A 23994-nucleotide genomic window follows, 5' to 3' on the forward strand; every position below is an offset into this window, starting at 1 on the left:
TCTCGGAAGCTCCGGATTTGGTTTTCTCGGTGATTGGATCGCTCTCTCGTCATCAGGTCTTCGCGCGAGGAGGGCATTGGGTGATCCTACTCTTCCTGATCCGCTTTGGGTTTCTCGGATAAGCATTCTCTAGGCTTTCTTCTCCATCAACAGTGGGTTCCTTCTTCCGGATCTCCAACTTGTCCAGCTTCTCAGACAGGATCAAATTTGGCGCCGTCTGTGGGAACTTCACCTGAATATGAGACTACAAGATGGAAGAGGCCGGAAAATCAAACCTACTTGCCATTAATCGAGAGGATCTGGATTTCCTCATCAATTCTCACGTACAAAAAGCCTTACAACAACAACAACAACACCTTCAAGCTCACACTGGAGCTACTCTACCAACAGCTCATAATCCAGCAATTTCAACTACTGAACATCGAAAAGGAAAGGAGCCGGAAGAGGAGGAACATGCGTATTTTCCTCCAGCTGCTGTTTCTCCGATAAGGTGTCCACGAGCTTTCCTTCAAACTCCCGTGGAGCAGGGGGGTAGGAGGCCTGTGTTTCAGGAATCCTCGGGCGAAGCACCAGACAGAGAAAAGCGTAAGGTCAAAATGATAACTAGTGATAACTCACCAGAAAAAGTCATCTCCCCATTCTCTCAGAGTGTACTGGATGATCCGCTTCCTAAGCGGTATCAAAATCTTCAAATTGGTGAGTACACTGGAACGACAGATCTAGAAGATCATTTGTTGAAATTCGAGAACGTAGCATTATTACAACAATTCTCTGATGGGGTGAAGTGTCGGATGTTTCATACTACTCTTGGAGGAGCTGCGCAACGCTGGTTTAAGAGACTGCCAGAGAAGTCTATTCGAAAATTCAAAGACTTCAAGAAAGTTTTCTTGCATCATTTTTCCAGCAACAAGAGGTATCATAAGACTCCTTGGAGTCTATTTTCAATTAAGCAAGCATCCAAAGAGTCCATCCAAGCGTACATCAAAAGGTTCAATCAGGTAGCTATTGATGTACCTAATGCTACCACTGAAATATTAGTAAGCGCTTTCTCTCAAGGTTTAAATGATAACGATTTCTTTAAAGATTTAGTGAGAAATCCTCCTGTCAATTTTGATTCCTTGATTGAGCGTGCTACTGAATTCATTGATGTGGAAGAAGCTCAAGCCGCTCGTAGGAAGGAGGGTGTTACCTCCTCTCCCATTTAGCTGTTCCTCCACCAAGGGGGCCTAGAGCGACTCATCCACCTCACCGACAATTAGAATATCGTCCACAAGACGTACAACACATGGAGATACAGCCAGAGGCACCAAGGAGATGGTGCACTTATCATAAAACTAGCAGTCATCATACTGAAGATTGTTTTGTTTTAAGGAATAAACGAGCTAATAGGGAGCGTTATCATAGGCAAAACTATTATCGGCAATAGTACCCCAGGCAGCAAAGCCCACTCAAATATGAGTCCTCAGGAGCCTCGGTAGGATGCATTGCAGGTCCGGAGTATGACAAGCCAAGTGTAGAAAGCACACTACGAAACTATGAGACTCAGCGGGGAAGAAACAGAGTAATGCGCGCCGGGGCAATATCAATATGATTGCGGAGAGATGGGGATTCTACAGGGCCGAAAAGCGCATGCTCAAGACTAGAAATTCATGCCCGGGTGTAGCATGGAACGAGCGGTGGTCCCGAGATAAGTTTTGGGCCTAGGATCGGAGGAGAAATACCCCATGACGATGCCCTAATTATTAAAGTCGTGATAGCTAACTACACCATTTCTCCCTTCATAGACACGGATAGTTCATTAATATTATATTCAAAAGGCTTGATCAACTACAAATTAACCCGGTGAACTTCAACAAATAGTCACTCCGCTATATGGGTTCACACAAGTACAAGGAGTCAAATAAAGTTGGCCATATCTCCGGGAGAGGAGCCTCGATGATAACAAGGAGATCTTATTTCATGGTAGTAGACGCTCCATCCTCTTATAATGTGATCTTCGTCACACGGCGATAGCGAGGTTTAAATAATAACCAGTCAAAGGAGACGAGGTTCAAGACATGAAAGATCACCACGATAGAAGAGACAGGCAACAGATCACCACGATAGAAGAGACAGGGAAGAAAGGAAGAGTTCAAACGAGAGCTGTCCACTCGACTACAGATGCCATACTTATTCAACCAAGGAGGTCCTTTAGTAGCTACACATATCTTGAACCAAGGAGGTCCTTTAGTAGCTACACATATCTTGAACCAAGGAGGTCCTTTAGTAGCTACACATATCTTGAACCAAGGACGGTCTAAAGAAAGAGGAATTTTAGCGCAGAACAGAACCAAATCATCAAGGAAGAAATAACTAAACTTATGGAGGCTGGTTACATCAGGGAGGTACAATTCCCTAGCTGGTTAGCTAATGTAGTGTTAGTCTCTAAGCCGGGAAACAAATGGCGAGTATGTATTGATTTCCGAGATCTCAACAAGGCTTGCCCAAAAGATTATTATCCATTACCCAGGATCGATCAATTGGTAGACTCCACTGCTGGATGCGAGTACGTCTCTATGCTAGATGGACGACTCCTCAAATGATCAAGAAGACACAACTGAACTACAAAGCAATCAATACCATTCAATGCGGGCTCACGATGGAGGAGTTGAATAGAGTTGGTCCCTACAACAACGCCACAAACCACAGAGGAGCTAGTGAGTAGTGCTCTGATCACCGAGCACTATCAGCACAGCATCACCAACGTGAGTGTTTCCACAGAGCCCAAGGACAAGTGGGGTGGTAGAAACAACAGGACATAGCTCCTGGAAGGGGAAAGCATGAAGGGCGCGGTGACAAAAGGAGGACCACCTGGAAAACATTCCGGACATCCCAAGTGTGCTACTTGTGAAACATCATCGAGAGAGCGAGGTTGTGATTGGGACGGAAGGGCAACAGCGCTAGGTGCCGAACAAAACGAATGCTTCCTCGGCCTCGACGATACGGATGGAGCTCACGGTATTACAGACCTACCGGATGTCGTCCTAGATGGTCCACATCGGATCGATTAGAAGCCCCGACTATCACGAATGCCGTGATTTTCTCACCGACCAGAGAGGACGTAGCAAATGCCTCGGCGGTTGTCAGTCGGTCGATCAAGATTTTACATAATGTCTTATTAAATCTGGGCAACCCACTCTTATGTATCCGGGCATTGAAATTAGCAACACCTCGGAGGTACTCAATAGTCACCGACACTACCTCGGAGACATTATGACATCTACACGCGGAGCAGCATTATAAGCAGAGAAACTTTTGGTGATTTGATAGTGCTAGAAATGATGACTACGATGTCATCTTTGGAATGGATTTTCCGATCAGATACGGTGTCGAAGGTCATATTCCAACCTGAAGCAGGAGTACAGTTTGAGTACATGGGAAAACTAAAGAGAAAAGCCAGGAAGTTTCTCTCAAGACTGAAAGCACTAATGGATTCGGGATGCATGGGATTTTTAGCAAATGTAGTCAACACGGCTAGGACAAGAACCAAACTATCAGAGGTTGGTGGTTTGTGACTACCTGTCAGTGGTCTTCCTCGAGAGTTACCAGTTAGCACAGCAGGAGATTGAATTTGAGATAGAGCTCATTCCCCAGACATCCAATTTCCAAGGCACCATCGCATGGCTCAGGAGCGAAGGAACTTGGAGCAATTCACAGAGCTTCTTGACAAGGGTTTCATCGCCCTAGTCACTCACCATGGGAGCACTGTGTTGTTCGTGAAGAAGAAGGATGGAAGCTGCGCATGCATAGACTACCGGCTTGAACCAGTCACAATTAAAAGTACCCTCTCCCGTGATAGATGACCTGTTTGACCGCTAAAGGAGCCAGTTGTTCTCTAAAATTGACTCGCATCGTGATATCACGAGTTAGAGTCAAGAAAGGTGATATACCTAAAGCGACTTCGGGACGGATCACGGACATTATGAGTTCATAGTCATGCCGCGTAACAAATGCTCCAACTACTTTCATGGACCTCATGAGCAGAGTATTCAGAGAATACTTAGACAAGTTTGTCATCGTGTTCATCGATGACATTCTTATCTATTCGTGCACTCAGAGGACCATGCAGAGCATCGAAGACGGTTTTGCAGATCCTTCAGTAAACAGCTGTACGCCAAATTCACGAAATGTGAATTTTGGCTAGAAGCCTTTCTAGGTCACATCATCTTCAAGGATGGTGTTATGGTGAATCAAAGAAGATAGAAGCGATAAGTAACCGAAGAGACCCAGAGCATGTGAAATCGAGCTCGGGATTAGCGAGGCTACTCAGAAATTGAGAGGACTTCTCCGGATAGCCTCCCAGCGTCCTCACGGAAGAACAAGAAATTTCAAGGTGAGATGGGACGACTGTAACTAAAGCGGAGATTGACCGGTGCTCTATTTTAGCTATACCAGAAAACACGACAGATGATTACTGTGGCATTGGGATTAGGAGATTCGATGCGATGCAGGCAAGGTGATCGCCATGCCCAGACAACTCAAGGATTATGAGAGGAACTATCCTACACGACCTTGAGCTTACGATGATGGTGTTCGCTCAGATTTGGAGACATTATTTTGTACGGAGCTCGTGTCAGGTATGTGTCATCAAAGTCTCAAGTATTTCTTTACTCGAAGGATCTGAATATGCGACACGTACAGATGGTTAGAGCTGGTCAAGGATTATGACATAGATATCCTCTACCATCCGGGGAAAGCTAATAAGGCTGACGCACTCAGCAGGAAGTCTAGTGCTACCTTATTATCTTTAGCACCCAAGGAAGGAGATTACAGCTTTTAGTCTCGAGCTTATAGTCGGGCAGCTTTCGCTATGTCCTTAGCATCTACCTTGCTTGATGAAATCCAATACGGCGGGATCAAAATCGAAAATCAAGCAAGGGTTAGCGTAATCGAAAGTGGAGAGTTGAGTGTCCAGGTGGGGTAGTGTCTTGTGGTAGCGGACTTTGTGTTCGCATCAAGAGGAACTACGAAAATAGATTCTAGACGAGGCTCACAGGACCCTATGCGATGCATCCTGGTTCCACCAAAATGTATCGGGATCTAAAGAAATGATTTTGGTGGCACGATGAAGCGAGATATCGCGTCGACGTCATCTGTCTATCAACATCGGGTTAGGCGAATCGGAACATGAGGAGTTCGACCCCATCCATTCCGGAGAATGGAGGGAGGATATCTCTATGGACTTCATAGGATTGCCCGGACGAATGGTTTCGATGCCATCCGGGTAATAGTCGTTGATAGTTATTCACTTCACTTAGCTATCGAATATCCTATTCCATGGAGCAACTAGCTCAATTGTATCTCAAGGAGATTGTCAGTGCAGTCCGAACCATTATATCGTGACAAGTTACATCACATACAAGTGTGTATGCGTGACCATGGGCACCCAGTTAAAATTCAAGACCTTCCATCCTCGATGGTCGACGGAGTCAGTATTCGAAGATATGTCTGGCTTTGTGCCCTAGATTTCAAGGAAGTTGGTGCAAATACGAGTCTAGCGGAATTTGCATACAACTGATGCTACTATCGGCATGGCACCTTATGAGGCACTCTATGGCGGAGGGGCAGATCACTGTCTATGATGAGTGGTGAGAAGTATGAACTAGAACTTGGCTATGGATATACCGCGGTAAGCCATGCAGCCAGATTCGACGGAGGATAGAGGCAGGGCCGTCAGGAGCTATGTTGATACAGCTAGCACCCTAGAGTTTTCGGTTGACATTTTCCTCATGGTAGCTCCCATGAAGGAGTCATGCGTTTTGGGAAGAAGGGCAAGCCGGGTCCCGATATGTGGGACCATACCTTATCACGAAGAGTGGGCAAGGTAGCATATGAGCTAGAGCTACCTCGGGAGATGTCATTGTCACAACGTATTTCATGTCTCCATCTAAGCATATTCGAGACGCCACCTGTGATTGAGCCCGGTTGGCAGTCCGTGATGATCTCAGCTTATGACAATGATAATCGGCCTATGGTGCCTGGATTACCAAAGTCATTTGTCACCGGGGCCATTCAGGCGACTTGGGAGCGACATGCCGGACATTGACCAGTACCGATGGTACGACTTTTATAAGGTGGGATTAATCACCAGAATTGTTCTTAGGCGAGGAATCGAACCCGAGACCTATGGTGTAAGGGATAATGCTTAAAGAAGAGGGAATCAATTATATTTATAATTGATTTTTGGATGAATTAATTAGTAAATATAAATAAGGATTTAAGTGAGAAGTTTTAGATTATTTCTCACCGTAGTTTGTCCTCACCCGAAACCTAAAACCACCGCACCTCTCTTCTTCTCCTCTTCCTCACGCACGGCACACCAAGCCAAGGGCAAGGAACATCTTCCAACGACGACTCCAACACGAAAAAGGTTCTTCTCGTGAGAGGAGCGAGGGGCAATGGACGAAGGCGGTTTCGAAAACCTAGCGGATAGAATAAGAAACCTTGCGATTGAGATTGGTAAGAAACCCTCACTGCGGTATAATTGCTCTCGCTTGTTTGGCGTTAGTTCAGTAGTTTCATTTCAGTTATAAGGTGTGCTCTCCACAACACCAAGCATTCTGAATGTGTTAGGATGCACCAAGATGGGCGTCCTATGTAAAATGTAATAGAAACATTTTATTCAGTTTATTATCAGTTATTACAGCTATATGGATCAGATATCCATTTGGGTGGGCTCCCACAATAGCCTCTAGGTTCAGATAACCTAGAACAAATAAGTAAAATAAAGCAAGATTCGATAAGATTTTATTTTATTGCTTGGCAATGTATTTGGATCAGATATCCATGGCTGGACTCCCACAGTCGTCCCTAGGTTCAGATAACCTAGTAACCCTCCTGGATTCGAACTTGCAATCCGGGTCTCGAGGGATCGCACAAAGAAGTAATAATGCTGTTGCAGGCCCAACAACATGTTTAGTATTTTCATTTATTATATGTATAGTTTTCAAATTTGAAACCAGTGATGAGAACACTAATTTAGCTTTCAGTTCAGTTCAGGTTCAGTTTACATGATTTGAGTTCATGTACAGATTTAGATATATGCATGACTAGTTCAGTTTCATGCTCAGTTTATAAGTATGCCATGTTCAGTTTAAAGCATGTTTAATTTATATGCTATGCCATGTTTTAGTTCCAGTTTATGCTTTTATATGTCATGTCATGTTGTCATGCTCAGCTCAGTTTCCAAATAGCATGTTTTAAAAGTCATGAAATGCATCGTTGCATGTTTTTGTGAGGTAGATGGTTTCTTACTAAGCTTAAAGCTTATAGATACTATTTTCCTTATACTGCAGATACAGGAAAAAGGAAAATGGATTAGCAGTGGAGGCTGGAGGTCAATGCAGATGAGGATGTGTGTGGAAGGAACTGGAATAAAAGACCCTCTGGGGATTTAGCATTCACTTTAGCACTTTTCAGTTATTAGTTTAGTTTCATGTTTTAAGCAATTAGAACTTTTAGAAATTCATACATTCATGCACTTTAACTTAAGTTTAGAATTGTTACTACATGTTGCTAGAATGTTTATTATGCATTAGATAGTGGTAGTGAGAGGTTTTACGATCGCCGGAAATCAAAATATTCGATTTCGCTTTGAGATCGGACACGGATCGTGACGACGATCGATTTTTCCTCTCGGATCGGTCCACTGAGCCGATCCGAGATGAATCTCGATAGCCTAGCCTCATGTCACAGATCGGTCAATCGATCGATATCAAGGTATCCGGCGTCTCGCTGGATTGGTGCGGCAGACCGATCCAGACACACCTGGATCGATGCCGCCGGCCGATCCTCGGATCGATCGCAGTGCGAAGGGCATGTATGTGGCAAGTTTGATCGATCGTGGATCGACCAGCTAGTGGGAAGTTAGATTTGAGTTCTAGCTCGGATGGGAGGTCAAGTATCCTCCTTAGCACATATACCCCAACCGAAAGGTCTTGAACCCTTCCTTATAACAGCATGGGTGTACCAGTTGTCAGTTTAATAGAGTCAACTAGTGAAATTTTATTTTACCCAGTTTCCACACAGTAGCATGCTGTAACATGTAGTGACATTTCAGAAATGAGTGTCAAAATCGGAAAGAAGAAGGACCCAAATCAACAAGACGAAAGAAGGCTCTTCAAGCGACATGGGACGAAACTTCTTCCGACGAATCCGATGCGGAGCAAATGAAGCACTCGAGCCACCTTGCATTTATGGCAATAAACGAAGATTAGGAGAGGTCAAGATGATCCGAGGCAGCATCGAATCCGATAGAAGCCCCGGATCGGAAGATCCAAATATGGTAACGATTTATTCAAAGTCTAACTTGCTTAAGGTAGTTAAATGTTTGTTTAAAAAATTGTCAAAATATGAAAAATAAAATAACTTGTTACTTAAGGAAATAGACCACCTTAAGCAACAAATTAACTTGAGTGACTCGACTAACCAAGTTCAACTCGAAACTTCAACTCAAGTTGAAAAACTTGAGGAAGAAAATTTCGATTTGAAAGGTCAAGTTAAAAGACACAAAGGGGTCGTTGGAAAGGTTAAGGGATCCAAGTGTCTAAATATGGTACTTGGATCGCAGTGAGCTGTGTACAACAAATCTAGACTTGGTTCAAACCCAAAAACAAACCATATATCACATTAGTCATACTAGTCAAGTCCAAGCATGGGTTCAAACAAAATTTTTAACCAAACAAATTGAACCAAACCACTACTTGGTCCTTAAGAGTCAAATCCATTACTTAGATAGACCTTATCTAAGCTATGACTCAGGGGGAGCAAATAGAAAAATAATCCAACCAACTTGATTAAACTAAACTCAATACTTAGGGTTAGGATTATTTTTCTGCTTAGAACGGTTAGATGAAAAAGGTTTACCAAACCCTACAACATAGCACCGGAATGGATTGGGATGATAGTACGTCAAGGAAACTCTGTCGAAGGCATGTCTAGGCTGAATATGGAATTCTACCTGGTGCACTAGACTTAGTGGACCTGACCGAAGCTACCCCAGTCAAACATGGGCTAGTTAGACCAAAATTTAGTATTAAGTTTTTTGAGCAGGAACAGTTTGGAAAGTCTTCAGCAAGTGGTCTAATGATATTCAAGTAGGTCGTATGCCTCGCCACTGAACTAAAAGCTTATCCATAGGACGCCTGCTTGATTAACCTAAAGCTAAGTTTGAATCTAACATGGGTTCAATAACCTCTTTCAATAAATTCAAAATTAATTGACATCTAATTCAAATCTAATTCTAACTTAAAAATTACTTTTTAAACTTAATTAAAATTATTTTAAACTTAATTAAAATTATTTTAAACCGAATAAAAACTATTTTAAACTTAATTAAATAATTATTATTTTAAACTTAATAAAAATTACTTTAAACCTAATAAAAATTATTTTAAACTTAATTAAAAATATTTTAAACTTAATAAAAATTATTTTAAACTTAATTAAATAATTATTATTTTAAACTTAATAAAAATTACTTTAAACCTAATAAAAATTATTTTAAACTTAATAAAAATTACTTTAAACCTAATAAAAATTATTTTAAACTTAATTAAATAATTATTATTTTAAACTTAATAAAAATTTCTTTAAAACTAATAATTATTATTTTAAACTTAATAAAAATTACTTTAAACCTAATAAAAATTATTTTAAAACTTAATTAAACTTATTTTAAAACTTATTAAAATTATTTTAAAACTTAATTAAAATTATTTTAAAACATAATTAAACTTATTTTAAAACTTATTAAAATTATTTTTAAAACTTAATTTAAAACTTAATTAAAATTACTTTAAAAACTTAATTAAAATTATTTTTAAAACTTAATTAAACTTATTTTAAATCTTATTAAAATTATTTTTAAAACTTAATTAAAATTACTTTAAAAACTTAATTAAAATTATTTTAAAACTTAATTAAAAACTTTTCCGCTACCTACACACCAGCATTGCCTTCGCTCGTGCACATGTTGCCTTCATCCATAAACATGTGTTTAAGGGAGGACTCACTTAAACTTAATCACCAAATCTATTTAAAAATTTCATTTAACCCTAAACTTATTATTAAACACAAAAATACTATTTTCATTTAGCTTAAATTTTTTTAAAAAAAATTCAAACATAAAAATTTAAATAAAATTTATCTCAGTAGTGATTCTTTTGTGTTCTATGTTTTGTAACATTTTATTTTAAGAACTATTTTAAAACTTAAATGTGATTTTATCAAAAAAAATCTTAATTATAAAATTTTAAAACTTAATTAAAATTATTTTAAAACTTATTAAAATTATTTAAAACTTAATTAAAATTATTTAAAACTTAATTAAAATTATTTTAAAACTTAATTAAAATTATCTTTAAAACTTAATTAAACTTATTTTAAAACTTATTAAAAATTATTTTTAAACTTATTTATATTTTTTTTTAAACCTAATTATCTTAAAAATTATTTAATCTAAAATCATAAATACACTTCAACCAACTTTATAAACAACTAACCCACTCAATTTCATCCTTTAACCAAAGCTCTGGATAAATGGATTTTGGACAGCGGCTGCTCCAGACACATGACTGGGGATCAGCACAAATTTACCAACATTGAATTCAAAAGCTTAGGGTCAGTTGCCTTTGGAAACAATGGCAAGCTAAAGGTAATCGGTACAGGTGAAATTCAATTGCAGTCAAATATTTCAATTAAAAAGGTTTTACTTGTTGAACATTTTAATTACAATTTGCTTAGTATAAGTCAACTCTATGATTCAGGATTTAAGGTTAAATTTTTATCTTATGAATGCTTAATAAGTTACAATGACTCAACTAAAATATTACTAAAAGGCTTTAGAGATAAAAATATATACTCTATTCATTTACCTAAAACAATATCCAAATGTTTTCTAACTAATAATGATGAAACATGGTTATGGCATAGGAGATTAGCTCATACCCACCTTAGAAATTTATTAAACTTAAGCAAAAATGGTTTAGTAAAAGGTTTGCCAAAACTAGGAAATCCTATGAATAAATTTTGTAATTCTTGTCAACAAGGAAAGCAAATTAAATCAACTCATAAACCTACAAATCAAAATAAAACAAATAGAATACTTGAACTAATACATTTAGATTTATTTGATTCTCATGGAATAAAATCTTTAAATGGAAATCTTTATTGCTTAGTAATCATTGATGACTACTCTAAATTTACCTGGGTAAAATTCTTATCAAATAAAAGCGACACTTTTGAAACATTTAAACATTTCTATAAACAAGTAGAAAATGAAAAAAAATTAAAATTAAGAAAATAAGAAGTGATAATGGAGGTGAATTCAAAAATCAAAACTTTAATACTTTTTGTTTAGAGAATCGATATCACCATGAGTTTTCATTCCCTAAAACTCCACAACAAAATGGCTTAGTAGAACGTAAGAATAGAACCTTACAAGAAGTTGCTCGCTCAATGTTAAATGAATATAATATACCAAAACATTTTTGGGCTGAAGCTGTTAATACAGCTTGTTATGTCCAAAATCGAATTATAATTAACAAAGACCAAAATAAAACATCTTATGAAATTTACTTTAATAAAATTCCTATCATAAAATATTTCAAAGTTTTTGGTTGTAATGTTTGTAACGGCCGCCCTCCTTACTACTACTACTCTGATGACGACCGTTACCTACTACTCGTTCCTACTAAACTGAAATTTCTCTTAACTTAAAGAAAATAAACTTGTCATGATATCTGTTGTTGTTTTTTTTTTTTTTTTTTTTTTTTAGCATGCTATCACTTCTAATTATCTCAGTACTACCCTCAACCAAGCTTATCAATCATGCTAAAATGTATTAACATGTTACCATGACAGTGTTTAGCATTTAACACTTATAGGCATGTATAGATCTGTAAACCAATTCAGTTAACTTGCAAACGAATTCCAGTTAACATGTATAGCCACAAATGTGTAGGCATTTAAAACTTGCAAACTGAATTAGTTAACCCAGCAAATGAAATCCATCATTTGTTCACATTAAGAATTTAAGCAAACTTGCACATGATAAATTTGTAAACTACCAGTTAACATTTTGCATGTACTTCTACCAATCATACATCTAACAACCATTAACAGATTAGCATATATGGCTATTACTCATCTTGAGCAAACTCATGGCATATCAGTTTTCACAGAAAGTTACTTTGCAATTAAAAAACCAAACTTCCAGCAGCAACAGATAACACAAGAGCAGATAAGTATCACGGCCGAAATAGTTCTCAAGCTTAAGCAATGCAATTCAGGCTACAATAATATAGAACTTTACAGTTTTAAGCAACATGAAAGGATCTGAATTTTCCAAATTCCACGGCAACAATCTGAAACTCCAGATTTAAGCAATGCACCAAAACCGAATTTCATATAACTCAAACAATTCATATTGTACTCAACAGAACCAACGTATTTAATCAACTTCAAAACAGTAAAACAGGGAGAGCATAAAGAATCTGAATTTTTTATTAATTCTCCTAGTTATTTAAGAAGAAACCTAAATAATTTACCTTGCAGAAATTTAAAAGCAAGGTCCCCAAATCTTCCATCACCGCCATCCACACACACATCACCAGTGTCTCCTTGTCGCCTTCTTCTATGCCATTTTAGCCTTTCCTTTATTTTTATCCATATCTGCAGTAGGAGGAAAAGTAGCATCTATAAGCTAAAAGCTTAGTGAGTGCTTTCTACTCACAAAATCCGATAAGAAATGCATATACGTAAAAGAAAACAGGAGGTACATGCTCAACATGAAATAGAAGTGAAACTACATCATGTGTCTCTAAAGGAAACAACAATTTATCTTGTTAGAATCTTTCAATTTAGATAAAAGAAACTTGTTCTATTTGTTTCCAAATTTAATACTTTTATACTTTAAAATAATACTCAAATTTACTTGGGCCCGGCATTGTACCACTTTGCGCGCCTTTCTTAATGAGAATTGAGGTAGCAAATCCCAAAACCATTAAGACACTTCTAGACTTTATGTCTAGGGGCAACTTGGAGCCCATCCCTTGGACCTTGTGTCCGGTACATGCCCTTTTTAAAAATAAAATACTTTTCTTTATATCTTACTTTAAATACTTCTTCTGATAAAATGTCTTGGCATTTCTTTGAGCACTTGATATGCTACTGATCCCAATTCTTAAAAAAAGATTAGGGATTCTATTAAGACTTTGGTCTCTTTTTTTTTTTAAACTTCTAACAGCAATACAGAAAACTAACTACAAGCTCAAAATTTAATCAAGCTATCTCATATTCATTGCTTATTAAAACCAAGCCAAAACTAATAAAACTTGTAAAGGAACATGAGCATTCTGATTAAGGCTTTAATGTAGTTATCAACTAAAAGAATGCTGCTGTTATCATACTTTTAATCATGCACATTAAGCATATAAGGAACCAAAACCTAGCTCGTTGCAAAATATTTCCTTAACTACTCTTCTAACTTCAAACTGTTCTAACATGGTTCTAAACTTAAGGAAATAAATTAAGCCATTAAAAGAAACCAACAGGACTCTCTCAAATAAGGTTGATCTACACCCATTGCATGGCACAAACTCAAATCTGACTTACTCAACCATAAAATGATCCCATAATCCACCTAGCATATTCGGATTTAACAATTATGGCAGCAACCATTATAAACCAACCCGAAACCACAGAAACTATAGTTGGTTCTTCATAGATTAGAGATCAAAAATCTTGTATTAAGCCTTTGTTAAGTCTAATCGAAGAATTCTTTACAGATCAAACTTCACAAAAGGATTTTGTCTAACTTCTTAGAGTACACGGCAGTAAAACAGCAACCCTAGCATGCTTCACAGGAAACTCAAACAACCAGAAAACATAAACGAATCGGAACTACTCCTACTGCAGGTGAGAAGCAACTCACCTTGGGTTCTTGAACTTACAACCGAAGGGGAAGTGCTCTAGGGTTTGGATGAAGTGAAGGTCTCGGCGATCCCTTCCTATCCGTGTGTTCTCCTTGACGAGGAGACCACGAATCTGTGAACAACTCCCGAAAAGAAATCCTCGCCGGCCGCCGGAAACGGAACCCTAGGAGGTGCTGCGTTTTCGCCCGAACAGCGCCGCGTGCGTGAGAAGAGAAGAGAAATTTCGAGAGAAAATTTTAGGTTTTCCTCTCTTAACTTAACCTCTTTTTATAACCTAGGGTTATTTTATTAAATACTATACCTTAAATATTATTCACTCCTATAAGGTTAACAATAGCCGTTAGCTCGGTTGGTTGGCTGCGTTCTGCTTGAGGCGCGGCCCAGTTTCTTCAACTTATTATTATTATTTTTTTTTTATTTTCAAACTTCCTCCACTCGGTAAAAATACCAAACGGACTAAAAAATTTGCATAAAAATACTCTAAAAATTCCTAAAAATCTCTAGAATATTTTAAAAGCATTTTCCAATATTTTTAAAGATATTCAGAACTCAAAATAGGGAAAATTGGGTCGTTACAATTCCCCATACCTTATAAAAAGTTCGTCCTCGAACTTAGAATAGTTTTGGATATTTTTGCCTCATGCTGTCCTCTCGTTCCCAAGTGACTTCCTCGTGCTTCTGGTTCTGCCAAACGACCTTCACTAGTGGCACTTCTTTATTTCTTAGTCTCTTGACTGCTCTGTCCACTATCTGTGTAGGTCTACTCTCATAACTAAGATCCTCTTGGATCTGCACTGACTGAGGTTCAATCACTTGGCTAGGATCATGAAGACACTTCTTTAACATAGAGACATGAAACACATTGTGTACTGCTGACATGTCCTGTGGTAAGTCCAGCTTATAAGCTACCTTACCAATCCTTTCTGAAATCAGATAAGGTCCTACATAGCGAGGACTTAATTTGCCCTTCTTGCCAAATCTCATCACTCCCTTCATAGGAGCAACCTTGAGAAAGACTGAATCTCCTACTTGGAATTCCAGTGGCCTACGGCGTGTGTCAGCATAACTCTTCTGTCTACTCTGTATGATCTTCTGAATAACCTGAGTGGTTTCTTCTATCATCTCAGTCTGAATACCCAGCTCCACTTCCATTTCTCTTCTTTCTCCAGCTTCTTGCCAGCATATAGGTGATCTGCACTTTCTACCATACAACGCCTCATATGGTGCCATCCTGATGGTGGCTTGATAACTGTTGTTGTAGGCAAATTCAGCTAAGCATAGGTACTTACACCAACTTCCTTTGAAATCCAGTGCACAAGCCCTCAGCATATCTTCTAGGATCTGATTTACACGCTCTGTCTATCCATCAGTCTGAGGATGGAAGGCTGTGCTGAACTTGAGCTTGGTGCCTAGTGCAGTCTGTACACACTCCCAAAAGTGAGAGGTGAAGCGCCCATCTCTATCAGAAATAATAGATTTGGGAACTCCATGAAGTCTGATCACCTCTTTTACATACAGCTGTGCTAACTGCTCTATAGAGTGAGACACTTTGATGGCTAGAAAATGAGCAGACTTGGTCAATCTGTCAACTATCACCCATATCGCATCATATCCATTTGTGGTTCTTGGGAGACCTGTTATGAAATCCATGGATATGTCTTCCCACTTCCACTCTGGTATTGGAAGAGGTTGTAAAACTCCTCCTGGTCTCTGGTGTTCTGCTTTGACCCTCGACATGTCGGTGCATGTTGACATGTTGCTACATCCCTTTTGAGTCCGGACCACTGCAATTTCATTTCACGTCTTGGTACATCTTGGTAGAACCGGATGCATAGAGTATAGCGTACTATGGGCCTCTTCTAAATTCTCTTTCTCGACTCTTCATCATTGGGAACACAAAGCGATTTCTGATAAAGAATTCCATCGATACTAAATTAATTTCCTTCTTCTTGTATTCCTTGCTTGATCTTTTGGATATCTGGATCTTCACTTTGCTTTTTCTCAGATATCCTCAAGCGGGGTTGACTCAAGGTCAATGCAGAAAGTTGCCCATAAATAATTTCAAGTCCGAATCGACAACTCCTCTTCAGTGGCGGGGCTAATGATGATAAGGACATCAAGGATGCTTTGGACTTTCCGCTTGGTGCATCCGCCACTTTATTAGCTTTACGGGTGGTAGAGGATTTCGGTCATAATCTTTGACCAACTCTAACCACCTGCGCTGTCTTAAGTCCTTCGTGAAGAAGTACTTAAGACTCGATGGTCTGTGAAGATTCTGCACTGGACTCCATACAAGTAGTGTCGCCAGAGTTTCAGTGCAAAGACTACATTGCCACTCTAGATCATGAGTGGGATAGTTCTTCTCGTAGTCTTTGAGTTGTCTTGAAGCATAAGCTATAACTTTTCCTTCCTGCATGAGTACGGCTCCTAAGCCCATCTTGGAAGCATCACTGTAGATGTCAAAACTCTTGTCACCCTCTGGAACAGCCAGATAGGAGCACTGGTCGGTCTCCTCTTGAGTTCTTGAAAACTCTGCTCATATTTATCCGACCATTCAAACTTCTTGTCCTTCCTGGTGAGGGTTGTAAGGGAGAGGCTATCCTGGAAAAGTCCTCCACAAATTTCCTGTAGTACCCAGCTAAACCAAGGAAGCTTCTGATCTCCCTGGCATTCTTGGGTCTCTTCCAGTTCTTGACCGCTTCTACTTTGGCTGGATCTACTTGAATGCCTTCCTTTGAAACAATGTGACCTAGAAATGCCACCTGCTCCAACCAGAACTTGCACTTTGAGAATTTAGCATAGAGTCGCTTTTGTTGAAGGGTCTGCAGAACTATTCTCAAGTGCGTGTCATGCTCCTCTGGAGGTTCTATGAACACAATGACAAACTTGTCAAGGTATTCACTGAACACTCTATTCATCAAGTCCATAAAGACTGCAGGTGCATTAGTCACACCAAAAGGCATGACCACGAATTCATAGTGTCCATATCTGGTCCTGAAAGCAGTTCTGGGTATATCACTCTCCTTCACTTTTAACTGATGGTACCCAGAGCGCAGATCTATCTTGGAGAACACTGTTGCCCCTTTCAATTGATCAAATAAATCATCGATCCTGGGCAGTGGATACTGTTCTTGATGGTCACTTGATTCAGAGCTCTATAATCTATGCACATCCGCATAGATCCATCCTTCTTCTTGACAAACAACACAGGAGCTCCCCATGGTGAGTGACTAGGGCGTATGAAACCCTTGTCAAGTAGCTCCTGAAGTTGCTCTTGTAACTCTTTTAGCTCTGCTGGAGACATGCGATATGGAGCTTTTGAAATTGGACCGGTACCAGGAACCAGTTCAATCTCAAACTCCACTTCTCTGTTTGGAGGTAGTCCAGGTAGCTCTTCTGGGAATACCTCCGGATACTCACAGACTACCCGAACTTCTTCCTGCTTAGGCCTTTCCTCTTCTTTTGTACTCACAATGAATGCAAGAAAACCAACACACCCTTTAGCTAGCATCTGGTGAGCTGTGAGGGAAGAGAGAAATTTCTGGGTCTTCCTCTTTGGTACTCCGGTAAATTCAAAGGATGATTCACCTTCTGGACTAAAGACCACTTTTCTTCTGCGGCAGTCGACTGAAGCACTGTACTTGCTGAGGAAATCCATACCTAAAATGATATCGAAATCCTGCATAGCGAGGACTACCAGATTAACACATAGCTCTCGGTCTGAAATTCTGACTGGTACAGACCGAAGCCACTGACTAGATTCCATGACTTCCCCAGAAGGTAGGGTTGTCAGGAACTTGGAATTCATGCTTTCTGTAGGTACCTGTAATTCTTTGGCAAAAGGTATGGATACAAAAGAATGGGTCGCCCCAGTATCAAATAGTGCAGTAGCTATATGCTGTAAAATAACTACTTGACCTGTTACGACCGTGGAGGCACTAGCAGCTTCCTCTTTGGTAAGGGAGAATACTCTGGCATTGTCAAAGGCTGGAACTGGTGGAGCTTCCAACCTTCCTTGGCTGATCTGAGGTCCTTCCAGAGTTGCAGGCATATAATGTAGTTGAGGCTTGGCTCCATATTGTATTGGCTGTGGCTGGGGTGCTTTGAACTTGTTAGGACACTGTTTGGCCATGTGTCCTTCTTGACCACAAGAATAACATCCAGTCTTACCCAAGAGGCAGGCTCCTGGATGTGTTCTCCCACATTTAGGGCAGGGAAGGAGCTTAGTCTGCTTGGTTTCTGGTCCTCCCTTCTGGTTACTTCCTGAATCCCACTGCTTTCTTTTAGTGCCCTTGCCTTTCCAGTTCTGATTATTTGACTGGGGTTTCTGATTTCCCCCAGTCTTGGTCTCCATCTTGATTGGCTTGTGTTGCTCTCTTTGTGCCTTCATGCTGCTCAGGTAGTGCTCAGCTACTAAGGCTCTACTGACCAACTCTTCTCCAGTCAGGGGCTGATGAGTCCCACTGCTCACATTAAGTGATATCACAGGCTTCAGCATTCTGAGCATTAGTCTGACTCGCTCCTTCTCTGTGCTTACTAGTTCTGGGCAGAGACGAGCTAGCTTGTTGAATCTTTTAACTGCTTCCTCCACTGTCAGATCCCCCTGTCTGAACTCCATAAACCCCTCGTAGTGCTTGTTGGTGATCTTTTGGCGAAAGAACTCGTCGTAGAACTCTGTCTCAAAATCAATCCATCTCATCCGATTGATCGCCCTCTTGCTTTTGACTCTCTCCCACCACATGCGTGCGTCTCCGGTAGGCAGAAGGAGGCACACTTGACCTTCTCGACTTCCGATCAAGAAGCTCCATGGTGCTCTCCGGTGTCTTGAACCAAGCCTGGGCATCCCGTGGCTCGATCGTGCCTAGAAGCTCTCTGGTTTCAGTTTCAGCCATTGTATAAGGTAAGCTTCTTGTCTCGGGTCTTTGTGATGACTCCAGGTGGTGGTGGAACCTCGGTTACCTGGAGTCTCCACGATTCTTGTTTGAGGAGTAGGAGGGATCGGTTGTTGATTTGCCATCAGTTGGCAATTGCTGCTTGCTTCGGCTACTTGTTTCGAAGTTGGGCAACAACTTGAAAGATTGGGCTCGATTGAGCTGGCCTCTCTTCCTCTCTGAACTTGGTCCTCGATGAGCGATGCACGGGCGTCCTCTTCTCGACATCTAGTTAAACAAATAAGAAAATTTGATAATTTCTCTACCCTTTCTAAACATACACATTTATATATTAAGAAAGGAAATAGCTAAAACTCTTATCTTACTTAATCACTTATAAACAATCCATCCATCTCACAATAATAATAATAAAGGAAAGCACTAAAGAAATAACTTAAATACTTTCTTACTTGAAAGCAAGAGTAAGGTAGATGGATGTGTGTGCTGAAATGGACCTTACATACCTATGTGCCCTCCTCCTTACTACTACTACATGCATTGTTACCTACTCTTCCTACTAAACTGAAATTTTAACTTAAAGAAAATAAACTTGTCATGATATCTGTTGTTTTTTTTTTTTTTTTGCATGCTATCACTTCTAATTATCTCAATACTACCCTCAACCAAGCTTATCAATCATGCTAAAATGTATTAACATGTTACCATGATAGTGTTTAGCATTTAACACTTATAGGCATGTATAGATCTGTAAACCAATTCAGTTAACTTGCAAACGAATTCCAGTTAACATGTATAGCCACAAATGTGTAGGCATTTAAAACTTGCAAACTGAATTAGTTAACCCAGCAAACGAAATCCATCATTTGTTCACATTAAGAATTTAAGCAAACTTGCACATGATAAATTTGTAAACTACCAGTTAACATTTTGCATGTACTTCTACCAATCATACATCTAACAACCATTAACAGATTAGCATATATGGCTATTACTCATCTTGAGCAAACTCATGGCATATCAGTTTTCACAGAAAGTTACTTTGCAATTAAAAAACCAAACATCCAGCAGCAACAGATAACACAAGAGCAGATAAGTATCATGGCCGAAATAGTTCTCAAGCTTAAGCAATGCAATTCAGGCTACAATAATATAGAACTTTACAGCAGCAGGATGAAAATTTCCAGCATGCATAAGGAAACTTCTGAGCATTTTAAAACCAAGCACCATCTATTCATATAATCAAACGAATAATTCTAGTACTCAACAAAACCAACGTATTTAATCAACTTCAAAACAGTAAAACAGGGAGAGCATAAAGAATCTGAATTTTTTATTAATTCTCCTAGTTATTTAAGAAGAAACCTAAATAATTTAACATGCAGAAATTTAAAAGCAAGGTCCCCAAATCTTCCATCACCGCCATCCACACACACATCACCAGTGTCTCCTTGTCGCCTTCTTCTATGCCATTTTAGCCTTTCCTTTATTTTTATCCATATCTGCAGTAGGAGGAAAAGTAGCATCTATAAGCTAAAAGCTTAGTGAGTGCTTTCTACTCACAAAATCCGATAAGAAATGCATATACGTAAAAGAAAACAGGAGGTACATGCTCAACATGAAATAGAAGTGAAACTACATCATGCGTCTCTAAAGGAAACAACAATTTATCTTGTTAGAATCTTTCAATTTAGATAAAAGAAACTTGTTCTATTTGTTTCCAAATTTAATACTTTTATACTTTAAAATAATACTCAACTTTACTTGGGCCCGGCATTGTACCACTTTGCGCGCCTTTCTTAATGAGAATTGAGGTAGCTAATCCCAAAACCATTAAGACACTTCTAGACTTTATGTCTAGGGGCAACTTGGAGCCCATCCCTTGGACCTTGTGTCCGGTACATGCCCTTTTTAAAAATAAAATACTTTTCTTTATATCTTACTTTAAATACTTCTTCTGATAAAATGCCTTGGCATTTCTTTGAGCACTTGATATGCTACTGATCCCAATTCTTAAAAAGATTAGGGATTCTATTAAGACTTTGGTCTCTCTTTTTTTTTTTAAAACTTCTAACAGCAATACAGAAAACTAACTACAAGTCCAAAATTTAATCAAGCTATCTCATATTCATTGCTTATTAAAACCAAGCCAAAACTAATAAAACTTGTAAAGGAACATGAGCATTCTGATTAAGGCTTTAATGTAGTTATCAACTAAAAGAATGCTGCTGTTATCATACTTTTAATCATGCACATTAAGCATATAAGGAACCAAAACCTAGCTCGTTGCAAAATATTTCCTTAACTACTCTTCTAACTTCAAACTGTTCTAACATGGTTCTAAACTTAAGGAAATAAATTAAGCCATTAAAAGAAACCAACAGGACTCTCTCAAATAAGGTTGATCTACACCCATTGCATGGCACAAACTCAAATCTGACTTACTCAACCATAAAATGATCCCATAATCCACCTAGCATATTCGGATTTAACAATTATGGCAGCAACCATTATAAACCAACCCGAAACCACAGAAACTATAGTTGGTTCTTCATAGATTAGAGATCAAAAAATCTTGTATTAAGCCTTTGTTAAGTCTAATCGAAGAATTCTTTACAGATCAAACTTCACAAAAGGATTTTGTCTAACTTCTTAGAGTACACGGCAGTAAAACAGCAACCCTAGCATGCTTCATAGGAAACTCAAACAACCAGAAAACATAAACGAATCGGAACTACTCCTACTGCAGGTGAGAAGCAACTCACCTTGGGTTCTTGAACTTACAACCGAAGGGGAAGTGCTCTAGGGTTTGGATGAAGTGAAGGTCTCGGCGATCCCTTCCTATCCGCGTGTTCTCCTTGACGAGGAGACCACGAATCTGTGAACAACTCCCGAAAAGAAATCCTCGCCGGCCGCCGGAAACGGAGCCCTAGGAGGTGCTGCGTTTTCGCCCGAGCAGGAGTCGGCGCCGTCGCGTGAGAAGAGAAGAGAAATTTCGAGAGAAAATTTTAGGTTTTCCTCTCTTAACTTAACCTCTTTTTATAACCTAGGGTTATTTTATTAAATACTATACCTTAAATATTATTCACTCCATATAAGGTTAACAAAACGAGCTTAGCTCGATTGGTCGGGCCGGTTCTGCTTGGGCCCGAGGCTGTGGGTTCGAAACCCAATTTCTTCAACTTATTATTATTTTTTTTTTATTTTCAAACTTCCTCCACTCGGTAAAAATACCAAACGGACTAAAAAATTTGCATAAAAATACTCTAAAAATTCCTAAAAATCTCTAGAATATTTTAAAAGCATTTTCCAATATTTTTAAAGATATTCAGAACTCAAAATAGGGAAAATTGGGTCGTTACAATGTTCACATCTTAAATCTTAAAGATCACTTAGGCAAATTTACTTCAAAAACTAACCAAGGAATTTTTCTTGGGTACTCATCTACAAGTAGAGCCTATAGAGTTTACAATAAATCTACTTTGAAAATTGAGGAAACCACCAATGTAACCTTTAATGAAAATGATCATATTTCAATCAATGAGCATGGTCCAAATTCTAGTCATCCAGTTAATCAAGAAGAAGAAGATGAATTAACAAAAAACAAGCAACCTGAAATTTCTAATCAAAGAATATTAAAATCTAATCCTAATCATCCAGTTAATCAAATCATAGGAAATCCCGAATTAAGGGTTCAAACAAGATCTGTCTTTAGAAATCTAAGTCAAATAGCATTAATATCTAAAATTGAACCCAAAACCATAAGTGATGCGTTAGTAGACCCTGACTGGATAATTGCAATGCAAGAAGAGTTAAATCAATTTGAAAGGAACCAAGTTTGGGATTTAGTACCTCCACCAAAAGGAAAAACAATTATAGACACCAAATGGGTATTTAGGAATAAAATAGATGATCAAGGTGAAAATCTATGAAATAAAGCTCGTCTAGTAGCAAAAGGGTTCAGTCAAGTCGAAGGACTAGATTATGACGAGACTTATGCCCCAGTAGCTAGACTTGAATCAATTAGAATGTAGCTGGCCTATGCCGCATTTAAAGGGTTCAAATTGTACCAAATGGATGTTAAATCCGCTTTTTTAAATGACCTTATTAAGGAAGAAGTCTACGTTAGTCAACCACCGGGTTTTGAAGATCTAGAAAATCCAACTTATGTCTTTAAACTAAAAAAAAGCTTTATATGGATTAAAACAAGCACCTAGGGCTTGGTATGAAAGACTGTCTAGTTTTCTAAAATCAAAGGGTTTTAAAGAAGGTCAAATTGATCCTACACTTTTTATTAAAACCTTTAATTCAGACATTTTCATAGCTCAAGTTTATGTAGACGATATTGTATTTGGTTCAACCAATTCGAAATTTTTAAAAGAATTTGTGACCTTAATGGAAAATGAATTTGAAATGAGTTTGGTTGGTGAATTAAATTATTTCTTAGGCCTCCAAATTAAACAAACTAAGGATGGTAATTATGTACATCAAACTAAATACACAAAAGAACTTCTTAAAAAATTTGGTATGGAAAACAATAAAGGGCTGAAGACACCAATGGCAAGTAACCTTACACTTGATAATGATGAAAATGGTATACCTGTTGACTTAAAGTATTACAGAAGCATGATAGGGAGTTTACTTTATCTAACTGCAAGCCGACCTGACATTTTATTTGCAGTTAGTATGTGTGCCCGATATCAGACTTGTGCAAAAGAGACCCATCTTTCACTGGTTAAAAGAATTATTAAATATTTAAAAGGCATTACTAATGTATGAATTTGGTACCCAAGAACCCCACATTTTGACTTAGTCAGATATTCGGATTCGGATTATGTTGGATGTAAGTTAGATAGGAAGAGTACAAGTGGAGGTTGTCAATTATTAGGTTCATCTTTAGTTAGTTGGTTTAGCCGTAAGCAATAATGTGTTGCCCTATCTACCACTGAAGCCGAATACATAGCACTGGGTGAATGTGTAGCCCAATTGTTATGGATGTCTCATACATTAAAAGATTTTAATCTAGATTATAAAAATGTAAAAACCTATATTGATAATATAAGTTCTATAAATCTTACTAAAAATCCAGTACATCACTCTAGAACTAAACATATAGAGGTTAAACATCACGT

The sequence above is a fragment of the Zingiber officinale genome, chromosome 10A, assembly GCF_018446385.1.
Source record: "Zingiber officinale cultivar Zhangliang chromosome 10A, Zo_v1.1, whole genome shotgun sequence".
Lineage (NCBI taxonomy): Eukaryota > Viridiplantae > Streptophyta > Magnoliopsida > Zingiberales > Zingiberaceae > Zingiber > Zingiber officinale.